At 29.9% G+C, this 9,489-nt stretch overlaps 1 pseudogene; it reads right to left on the bottom strand.

Annotated features, from left to right (window-relative positions):
• Positions 1 to 821: 821 nt before the first annotated feature.
• Positions 822 to 6,187, bottom strand: LOC149498571 (benzyl alcohol O-benzoyltransferase-like; annotated as a pseudogene).
• Between the last annotated feature and the right edge of the window lie 3,302 nt (positions 6,188 to 9,489).

Below are 9,489 nucleotides of genomic sequence, written 5' to 3'. Positions count from 1 at the left end.
AACAACTCTTGCCCCACCTTGGTAAAATAATTAATAAAATGGATAAGTGTGTGTATATATATATATCTTGTATGGTACGTTAACATGTTCAAAAATATCATTCTATCTTTATTTGGAATTCCAAAAAATACGTGAATTTATTTCTGAATTTTGTTATTTTAATTTTTTATCGTTCTCAATTTTTATTTTGATTTGTTTAATATTTTAATTTATAAAATTACATCTTATATACTTTAACTTGTAAAATTAAATCGATTAAATATTTATTAAATAATTAAAAAAATATAAAGCTATTGATCAAAAGTTGTGTTAACCACACATCAAATTAATATTTTGTATATAAAAATTAAAACCATAAAAATTATTTTATTAGTGTGGAAAAGTGCATAAAGTTATTAAAATTCACGATTTTCGATGCATAATAGGTTTCCCTCAAAATTAAAAGTACCACAATATTAAAATAACAAAATTAAAAGGTGAATTTATACATTTAACCTAATTACAATAAACATAAAAATAAAATAGCCATTACATTACATAGTAATTAAATGTTGATTCATTAAATTTTTATTACATTACAATATTGCGTCCTACCAAAGATAATATTATATCACGAAACAAATTTTATTATTGCATGCACCCACACTTCAAAGCAAGATATTCAAAGTTCATCATAAGTAACAATGATACCACTTAACACACCAAGACATACTGTAATGATAAGTGCATGTATGACTTAACAATATATTCTGGTTCAAATTTACTTTCCTTGGTACTACAAAAAAGGAAAAAAAAAAAAAAAAAAACAAATACCAATTAACCTAGAGAGCAGACATAGTAAGGGATGATCTATTATCATCCAACAAATTCTTCAACTCCTTCACAAATCGTTCCATTGCTTGGGCTGGCAGACAAATTGGAATTAGGATTCCATTTTCACCTTTCTTACGTTCAAAAAGCTTGCTAATATAGGGATGGCTTTTGCAGGCCCGCCATAGATTGCACTGCCCCATCCAAAATCCACTTCTTTAAACCCTGCATATCTCAAATCCGACACAAGGTAGGTACCTTCTACAGCAATATGAGGCCTACCCTTAATCACCAGTAGATCTGCCACCGATTTTATATACTCTCTATCGAATTCCATTTTAGCCTTTCTTATCAATTCTAGTCCATAACCTATTGGATTCTTGGAAATTTCTTCGGCAGTCGCGACTGCCGTTGACAGGATAAATCCGTTACCGTACGTAATACCCTTCTGGTAATAGAGGAGGATTAAACTTGCGCGCATTGTTAACTAACATCACTCTCATTTCTTGTCCGGCGTCTGGCTGAAGCGCAATAGTGCGACATTTCCATAAACATGCAGTTAATATTTCAACATCAGTGCAACGAGGAAGATGGGGAGGAATATATCTACTACGAAGAGTAGATAACGCAGAAGGGCTAATAAAAATGGATCTATGAACTATCACTACAAAAAAAACGTCATTTTGCGACCGATTTGGCAACAATCGGTCGCTAATCGGTCGCTAATTTAATGTAGCGACCGATCTCCGACCGACTTATGTCGGTCGCAAAAATACTTGTCGCAAAACAATTTTGCGACCGATGAGACAATCGGTCGCAAATTGGCGACAGATAAAATCGGTCGCAAAATTGAATAATCGGTCGCAATTTTTTGTCGTGGTTTAATTGGAAATTCAGTCGCAAATGTGGTCGCAGAAAATCGGTCGCAATTTTTCGGAATCGGCCGCAAATGGTAAATTCAAAATTTATATTTTTGGTATCAAATCGGTCGCAAAATTGCAAAAAAAAAAAAAAATTAAATATTATTTTGAAACCAAAATTTTTCTGCACCTGTGAAAATTGACATAAATGCATAAATATATCACACGCAATTCAAGAACAGTATAAAAATGTAATTTTTATTGTTCTGAACAAATTAAAAAATGAAAATACAAATGAAAAACTAAAAACGTACAAAATCAAATCTATATATGCTGCTGCTCATCTGCAGGATCCGATGTCGGATCGCCGGGAGGAGTACCTGCTGAATGTGATGTAGCGTCAGGAGGGGTGACCAAGGTATCGTCTGCAGCATCGGGATCAGGAGCCGATAGTGGCTGCTGCTGAGACGTCGAAACATGTCGGTCTGTAGCAGGCGCAGGATCAGAGGAAGAAGTACCAGCACGGTGCTCACCGGACAGCCGCATCACATGCGCTCTAAGCTCTGCAATCTGTCTCTGCTGATCAGCAAGCTGAGCCCGTATATCATCATCATAGTGCGAGTCAGTGTGCTCCGGCTGTGGTGCTGCGCTGGCTGTAAAAGCGTGAGCTGCTGAGCCAGTGTAAAACTGTGATGCCTGAATTTTTGGTAAGTGTACTATTCTACATATTGAATTTTTGGGAAAAAAATTCGGCAGTATTTCGGCACAACACAATCAAATCTCAAATACAAAAACAAATCAATAAACACTTCTATATCATACCAACATTCTCCAAAGGCAATATGGCCACTACTAGGCCTCCAATCCAAACTCATCATTCATTTAAGTCAAAAACATATTTAAGAAAAATAACGACAATAATATAAAATAAAGAAAAACACAGCCAAAACTTCTCAAAAAAGAGTTGCCAATAATTAAGAACATGTAATAACCTAAACACACAAAAAATTATTTATATAAATTCCAATTATTCTTCAAAAAAAAAAAAAAATTGGATCAATTAGTTTTCGTACTTGTTATTATTTTTATTCAGTACTTTCACAGAGTTAGTTTTTATGGTTAATTAACTGCTAATTGTAATTTGATTTGCGATTTGTCAAAAATATGTTTGGATCATTGGCCCATCATGATTTTTTGCTTTGTATAGATTTGGGCCTAAATGATGTTCAGTATAATTTTCCAATCTTCTGTTATTATTAAAGGATTGCCCATCCCCACTATGCTATACATATCAAGAAGAAAGAAACTCAAAACCCTAATCATGTCCAATGTTATAGATGCCAATAATAATAACATTTTTAGCTTTTAAATTTTTTTTTCAAAATTTATTTTTGTTTAAATTAACAATAATTAACTGCCTTTGAAAAGAATTTATGTACCGATAATTTCAAAATAAAAATCATTATTATTTATAAATAAATTTATGGCTTTAAAGATAAAAAATCATTATAAAGTTGCCAAGTGACATCCATTTAGTTAACTATCCTAAAAGCCTGACATAAAACACAATTGATCATTCCATTATCTGCCATTTTTATGGTTAATCAAAAATTGGATCAATTAGTTTTTGAAATGACACTTGCTTTGAAACTTTGAAACTTTTCCGAAGTGGTTGCAGACTTTGAAATGGTCTACTAAAGTAGCTATCAAAGTTTGATTAAATTTTTTAATAATTTATTTCGGTTCAATTTTAAACTTTGATGAATTTGTGAAAGGTATTTTATAAGTTATTAAAAATTAGATCACTTATTAGATTTGAAAAATTTTGATGGATAAAATGAGTTTATTTTTTTATACATTCAACAATTTTTTTAGTAAATAAATGTTGAAATAAGAAAAACTACTAAATGTTAATTTTGCATTTTTCATTATAAGTCCTAATTAATTTCACATTTTTTAAACTACACAACCATGTGTCCATTTATAATTATATAGTAATAAAAAAATATATGATTATTACTATTAATTTTTCGTATTTCTATTGTCAAATAGTTATGTCTATATTTACGAATCAATACAACAGAAAAGAGACAAAAAGTTCAGTGCCCTAATCATAAGTGGGCAATGTAAACAACAAACACAAACAAATAAACAAGTCGAAAAATTAGAATTGAAACTTGTGTAATTTTTTTAAAACTAAAAAAAAAAAAAAAAAAAAAAAAAAAAAAAAAAAAAGAAATATCCAAAAAAAATACCTGAACAAGGTCTGCTTTTTCAAAGTTGAAGTTTATTCCTGCATCTAAAACCAAGTGCAAATATTTATTTAATCTTTAAATTTAATCCTCCATCAAAAACAAAGATAAGATGTAATGCCAAACAAAAGAAAAATAAGAAAAATAAGAAAAATAAGAAAAAGTGAAAACAAAGAGTTATTAACTGAAGCCCATGTAAGTCAATTGCACTTCATATCAGGAAGAAAAATAAAGGAAGAAGCAATTGTTATTTTTGTCCAGTAAAGAACAAATACAACGCCATATATAAAAAATAGTAAGAAAATACATAAATTTATTAGATCTTGTAAAGAATGACTACATCAAAACCAAAAACCCATCATAGTTGCATTTTCACTCAAACAAAACAATAAAGACAAGATAATGCTTATCTATCGAGTACAAAAGATAAATTTTTTAAACTGAAAAAAAAAAAAAAAAAAAAAAGAAAGATAACGCTTACCTCAACAACGCTGATTCGAAATGTAATAAACTGTACAACTCACTTCTTCTCTAAAAAGAATTCTTCATAGTTCATGATTTTGAAGGTTAAGAAGGATACTCATTTGAGATGGAAGTGAAGCTTGACAGAATAACAACAACGATAAAATATTAGTAATAATAACAACAACAATAATACTAATAATTATAATAATAATAAGAACAATAGTAATAATAATAATAATAATAATAATAATAATAATAATAACAACAGTACCCTAAAAAAATTCTAATCGCAACTCTATATACAAAATCAACCATAACTTAATATAATAAAAACAAATAAAATCAAAAAAAAAAAAAATTGGAAAAATTAATCGCAAAATAAAACTAACCTCAGATTGTTTCGAAACAGGCTCACCTGAGTGCAAAGCGAGTGGGGTGGCGGCGTCACGCGGGCTGGTGTCAGGAGGGGCCGGAGCGGCGCTGCGGACGGAGGAGAGGAGAAGAGAAGGAGAAGAGAGAAAGAAGAAGAAAGAAAAAAGAAAGGGCCCGGCGCTTAAAGCCCTAATTTTTGCGACCGACTCATCGGTCGCAAATTTTATAACTATCGGTCGCAATTTTTAATGAGCCGACGTCATTTGACTTTGCTCAAAATTTGCGACCGATTTGCGACTAAATATATCGGTCGCAAAAAATCGGTCGCAATGTAGTTTCCAATCGGTCTCAGAACTTTGCCCCATTTTTTACGCGTGTAAGTTTGCGACAGAAGAACACTTAGTTGCACATCGGTCGCAAAATTGGTCGCAAATCCGTAGTACATAGGTCGCAAATCATTAACCATTCTCGCGGGAATTTTCAGCGCCAAAATTTGCGACCGATTACTTATAAGTCGCAAATTGGTTGCAAAATGGCGACCGAATCAAGTCGGTCGCAAAAATCGGTCGCAATTGCGCGTTTTTTTTGTAGTGTATGTCATCAAGTGGAAATGGAATTCCTTGGCCATTTTCTATGTGATCATATTCACGGTGGATGCAGGTCACCTGGGGTGGGTTTCTTGCATCAAGTACATGTCTTTCCCATACTGGGAAAATAGAAGGGATTGTCTTTCACGCGCCATCTCGGCTATGGCTGACAAGAACTGAGCTACACCAGCGGCATCACTCATGGTATGATTGACACGGATAGCAAATGTGAAACCGCCACATTTAAAGCGTGTGACCTGCCAAACAAACAAAAATTTCTTTGTATTATTTCATTTAGGAGTAAGGCTCAATTAGGTTTTAATTAAAATTTACCTATTAAGAGGTCTGGAAACAATTTCAGTTTTGAGTGCTACTGAACCGAAACTTGTTAAGAACTTACCTGAATCAGTATGACAGGGCAATTTAGTATCCCACTAGAGCCAGGCACATCAAAAAGAAGCTCATCCAAGAAAGGAAATGGAGGTTGAAGAGCATCGCCGGACTGATCAAGACTGACATTAGCATCAGCTTCAATAAACAAAACACCTTCACCATTGCAATCCATAATGAGCTTACGGTTAGGCCCTTCTCTAAGCCTGCCAGCGAATGGATAGTAAAAAACAAGAGATTTAGCAATAGCATTTCTAATAACCTGAACAGGGTCTTTCCCTTCCATTGAGGGGTCATGACGATAAATTTGTATGGCTGGGATATGGATTCGAAGACCTTCTTGATCATCAATGTCCGATAATGGCTTGAACTCATGAGGGGTAGGCTTTGAAGGTGTGATTAGTTCCGGTTCACACCTCTGAACCTTGAAAATGGGCGGAGGTGATGCCATTAACTAGGCAGAAAACGAACACCAAGTTAGTAATCAAGTACAAAGACACAGCTCTGCAGATAGGTGATCTTGACATGGCGATATGCATTTATTTATAGGACCAGAAGAAGATAGTCATATGACAATTTTCCACACACAGAAAATTCACGAGATAACGTGTAATCTTTTTATATGATGATTTTTTTTTTCATTTGAAAAGGAAATATTTCTGATAGAAAAAATAAGTGTATATAATTTTAAAAATAATTTCTATTTTCATTCAGGTTTTTCGAGATTTTTTCGCTTAACATTTATAGATAGATTAGAATTTTTTTTGGTAAGCCTAATGGCTTAGGTATAGTTGTCTTCGAATATTAAGTTTTTCCTGTATATGTTATAAAATTAATAAAATATTTCATTTGCTGATAAAAAAAAAAAAAACATAACAACTGATATATATAAAAATACGAATGGAGGAATATTTAGTTTTTAAAATGCTCTAACTAAATTTATGGATCGACAAAAATATCTTAAAAGATTTTAAATCTATTGGTTGAAAAAATAAATATAATTTTATTTTGATTGGTTATTAATTTTCCATTTAAATATAAAACTTTAATTAATATATACACCCTACTAAATTTATAGATCATTGAAAAAATAAAGATAATTTAATAGATTAGTAGTTTTAATTGGTTTCCTTTATAGTCTCCAGAGCGAAACAAAAATAAAAACAAAGAGATAGCCAAATTAGAAGAGGTGTGGCAATGTCGACCAATTATAATAATATTCTTGTTGCTTTTACTTTTTTTTTGGCATATTTATTATTTTCATAATTAATATTCTTTAGGTAATACCTAACCTAACCTTGAATCATTTTGACAAACCGGGGGTTTCAGTACCAACGATTAATAAAGTTAAATTAATGTAAATATTATTCTGAACTTTAAATATAAACTCTTTTGTTAGTATATATGTCCATGTCAAATTTATAGATTGATTCTATTGGTTGAAAAATAATAAAATATCTTTATAGAGATTCAATCATGAATTTATGCTTTCTCATTTTATTTTAAGCGAGAGGCATAATTATTATTGAAATGTGAAAATACATGATCATGATAGGTTCCTCACAATAGTTCAAGGGATTACAAGGATAATCGTCGAAACTACAAAATTAAATTTATGCATTGGACCTTTACAATTCTACCGTGGAATAATTTTGTCTTATCTTATCAATATATGTGTGTGTTTAGTTTAATTATTTTTAGCTATCAAGAATTTATTTATCTTTTCTATTAATAATTTTTCATTTTGCTACCAAGAATATGTTCTTATTGGCTAATAATCGTTTTATGTATAACTGTTGTGCTACTTAATCTTTTTTTAATAATTTTATAGGAGATTATTGAAGACCAAACTGATGTTCAACACGATGATACTTACAAAAAGAATGACGTAATAGAATATTAGAAACAAGAATGAATTTTTAAGAAAAATAATATTAACTTATGTTAAGATAAATATTATATTTTGTTATCTGTTTATTTTTATATTTTATTTTAGAAAATAGTTATTACCTTCTCTAACATTCAAATTCTGAATTAAGATAATAAATAGTTGATACACCTAAGTTAGCTAACGATTTAATTATTTGTAATATTGAATATTCAAGATGTAATAAAATAAAATTTTGCTAAAAATAAGATAAAATATTCATAATATTAATAGATGATTTCATTGTAATATATCAATTTAGATTTATTTTAGCTTCACACTAACACAACCTAGCTGCTACTGGTAATGGTTTCAGCCTGAATTTCACTAAATCTTATAAATTATATACTAAATTAAGGAAAATATTGTGAGAACTATGAATATGGTTATTTATTTCAAATTTGATTAACTACTTGGCCAAGTCTGACCTTAAATAGTAACCCTATGACCCTAATTATAGCTTAGCTCAAATCAATCCATACAACTTGACTTAAAACTAATCGAGAAAAATGGTAAATTCACAAGAGCTTTATAGATATACAACAATCAAAATATAAGTAAAAACAACGAGCAATATAAAATGGAAAAAAATGTATGTGCAAACGTAAAAATTATTAAGACTATCAATTATTTAAGCAAATGAATTTACTATTGAAAATTTAGGAAAAGTAATAACAACTTAGGATAATTAAAATTAAATTTTAAAAAATATTATTATTATATAATAAAAGTAGTAAAAAATAATTATGAGTAAAAACAACGAGTATAAACACATGCAACACACGTTGAAAAATTAAGACTAGTAATTATAGATATTAAAATGTAAACTTTTACAGAGATGTGCATTATGGAAATCAAAATCCATTTTCAAATTTTTGGATCCAACAAAATTCAATATAAATTTAACAATTTCGTTTAAAAAATAATTACTCATTGAGGTAATAATAATATAAAAAATAATATATTTTTTAAACTATAAAACAGACAATTAGAACAGATTTTTCAACATAATTATTTTTTCTATTATTCTACCCGACGATGTTAAGTAAATTATTTCATTCAAGTGAAAAACAAAATAGTTCCAATTATATAATATGATATAGTATTGTATTATTAACTTTAGTCTATAAGTGATATAGTACACGTCATCAATCTAAGAATTTCTCTTTTGTGAAGATTCTTAAGAGAAGTATCATCTTCTCAATGGGCACGGTCGTGGTGAAGCCACGGTTGCCCCTTCTTTTTTTCAAAGAAATTAGATTCAATAACCTCCACAAATTTTATAAATATCAGATAAATACTTTATCATTATCCCTTAGTAAAATACTTGCGGTGACTATTTACTTGATCCATGAGAATTAAACCTTTGATTTTACTTAATAGCGAAAAGTGATGGATTACTTACTCTTAACACTCATTAGTCAAATTTATATTTTTTTTAAATACAGATCTAAGTTATTGTTATTTAAATATTAGAATTTATTGTTCAATATAACTTGATATTTTGTTGTCAAATATATTACAGATAAATTCATAAATTTCTGCATTACACTATAAATTTATTTTATTATTGTATAAATCATCCAACATAATTTTAGAATTTTTAGTTTTAAATAGCAACACCTTCACCTTCCTTTCACATCTACAAGGCAGATTTAGTGGTACCGCCACCAATGGATAGGTTCTCTAAAATACTCTTAAGCTCCATTATAAATCTCTCCATTGCTTGAGCAGGCAACACAATTGGCAGAATAATCCCATTTTCTCCTTTTTTTTATTTTTAAATGGTAGATAAAAGCTAACAACTCTTGCCCATCGTAAAATAA

Source organism: Jatropha curcas, chromosome 2, assembly GCF_041381405.1.
Source record: "Jatropha curcas cultivar XTBG-Jc1 chromosome 2, XTBG_Jcur_1.0, whole genome shotgun sequence".
In the NCBI taxonomy this organism is placed as follows: domain Eukaryota; kingdom Viridiplantae; phylum Streptophyta; class Magnoliopsida; order Malpighiales; family Euphorbiaceae; genus Jatropha; species Jatropha curcas.
The sequence above is the reverse complement of the archived record's forward strand: the minus strand, read 5'-3'. Positions and strand labels throughout refer to the sequence as shown.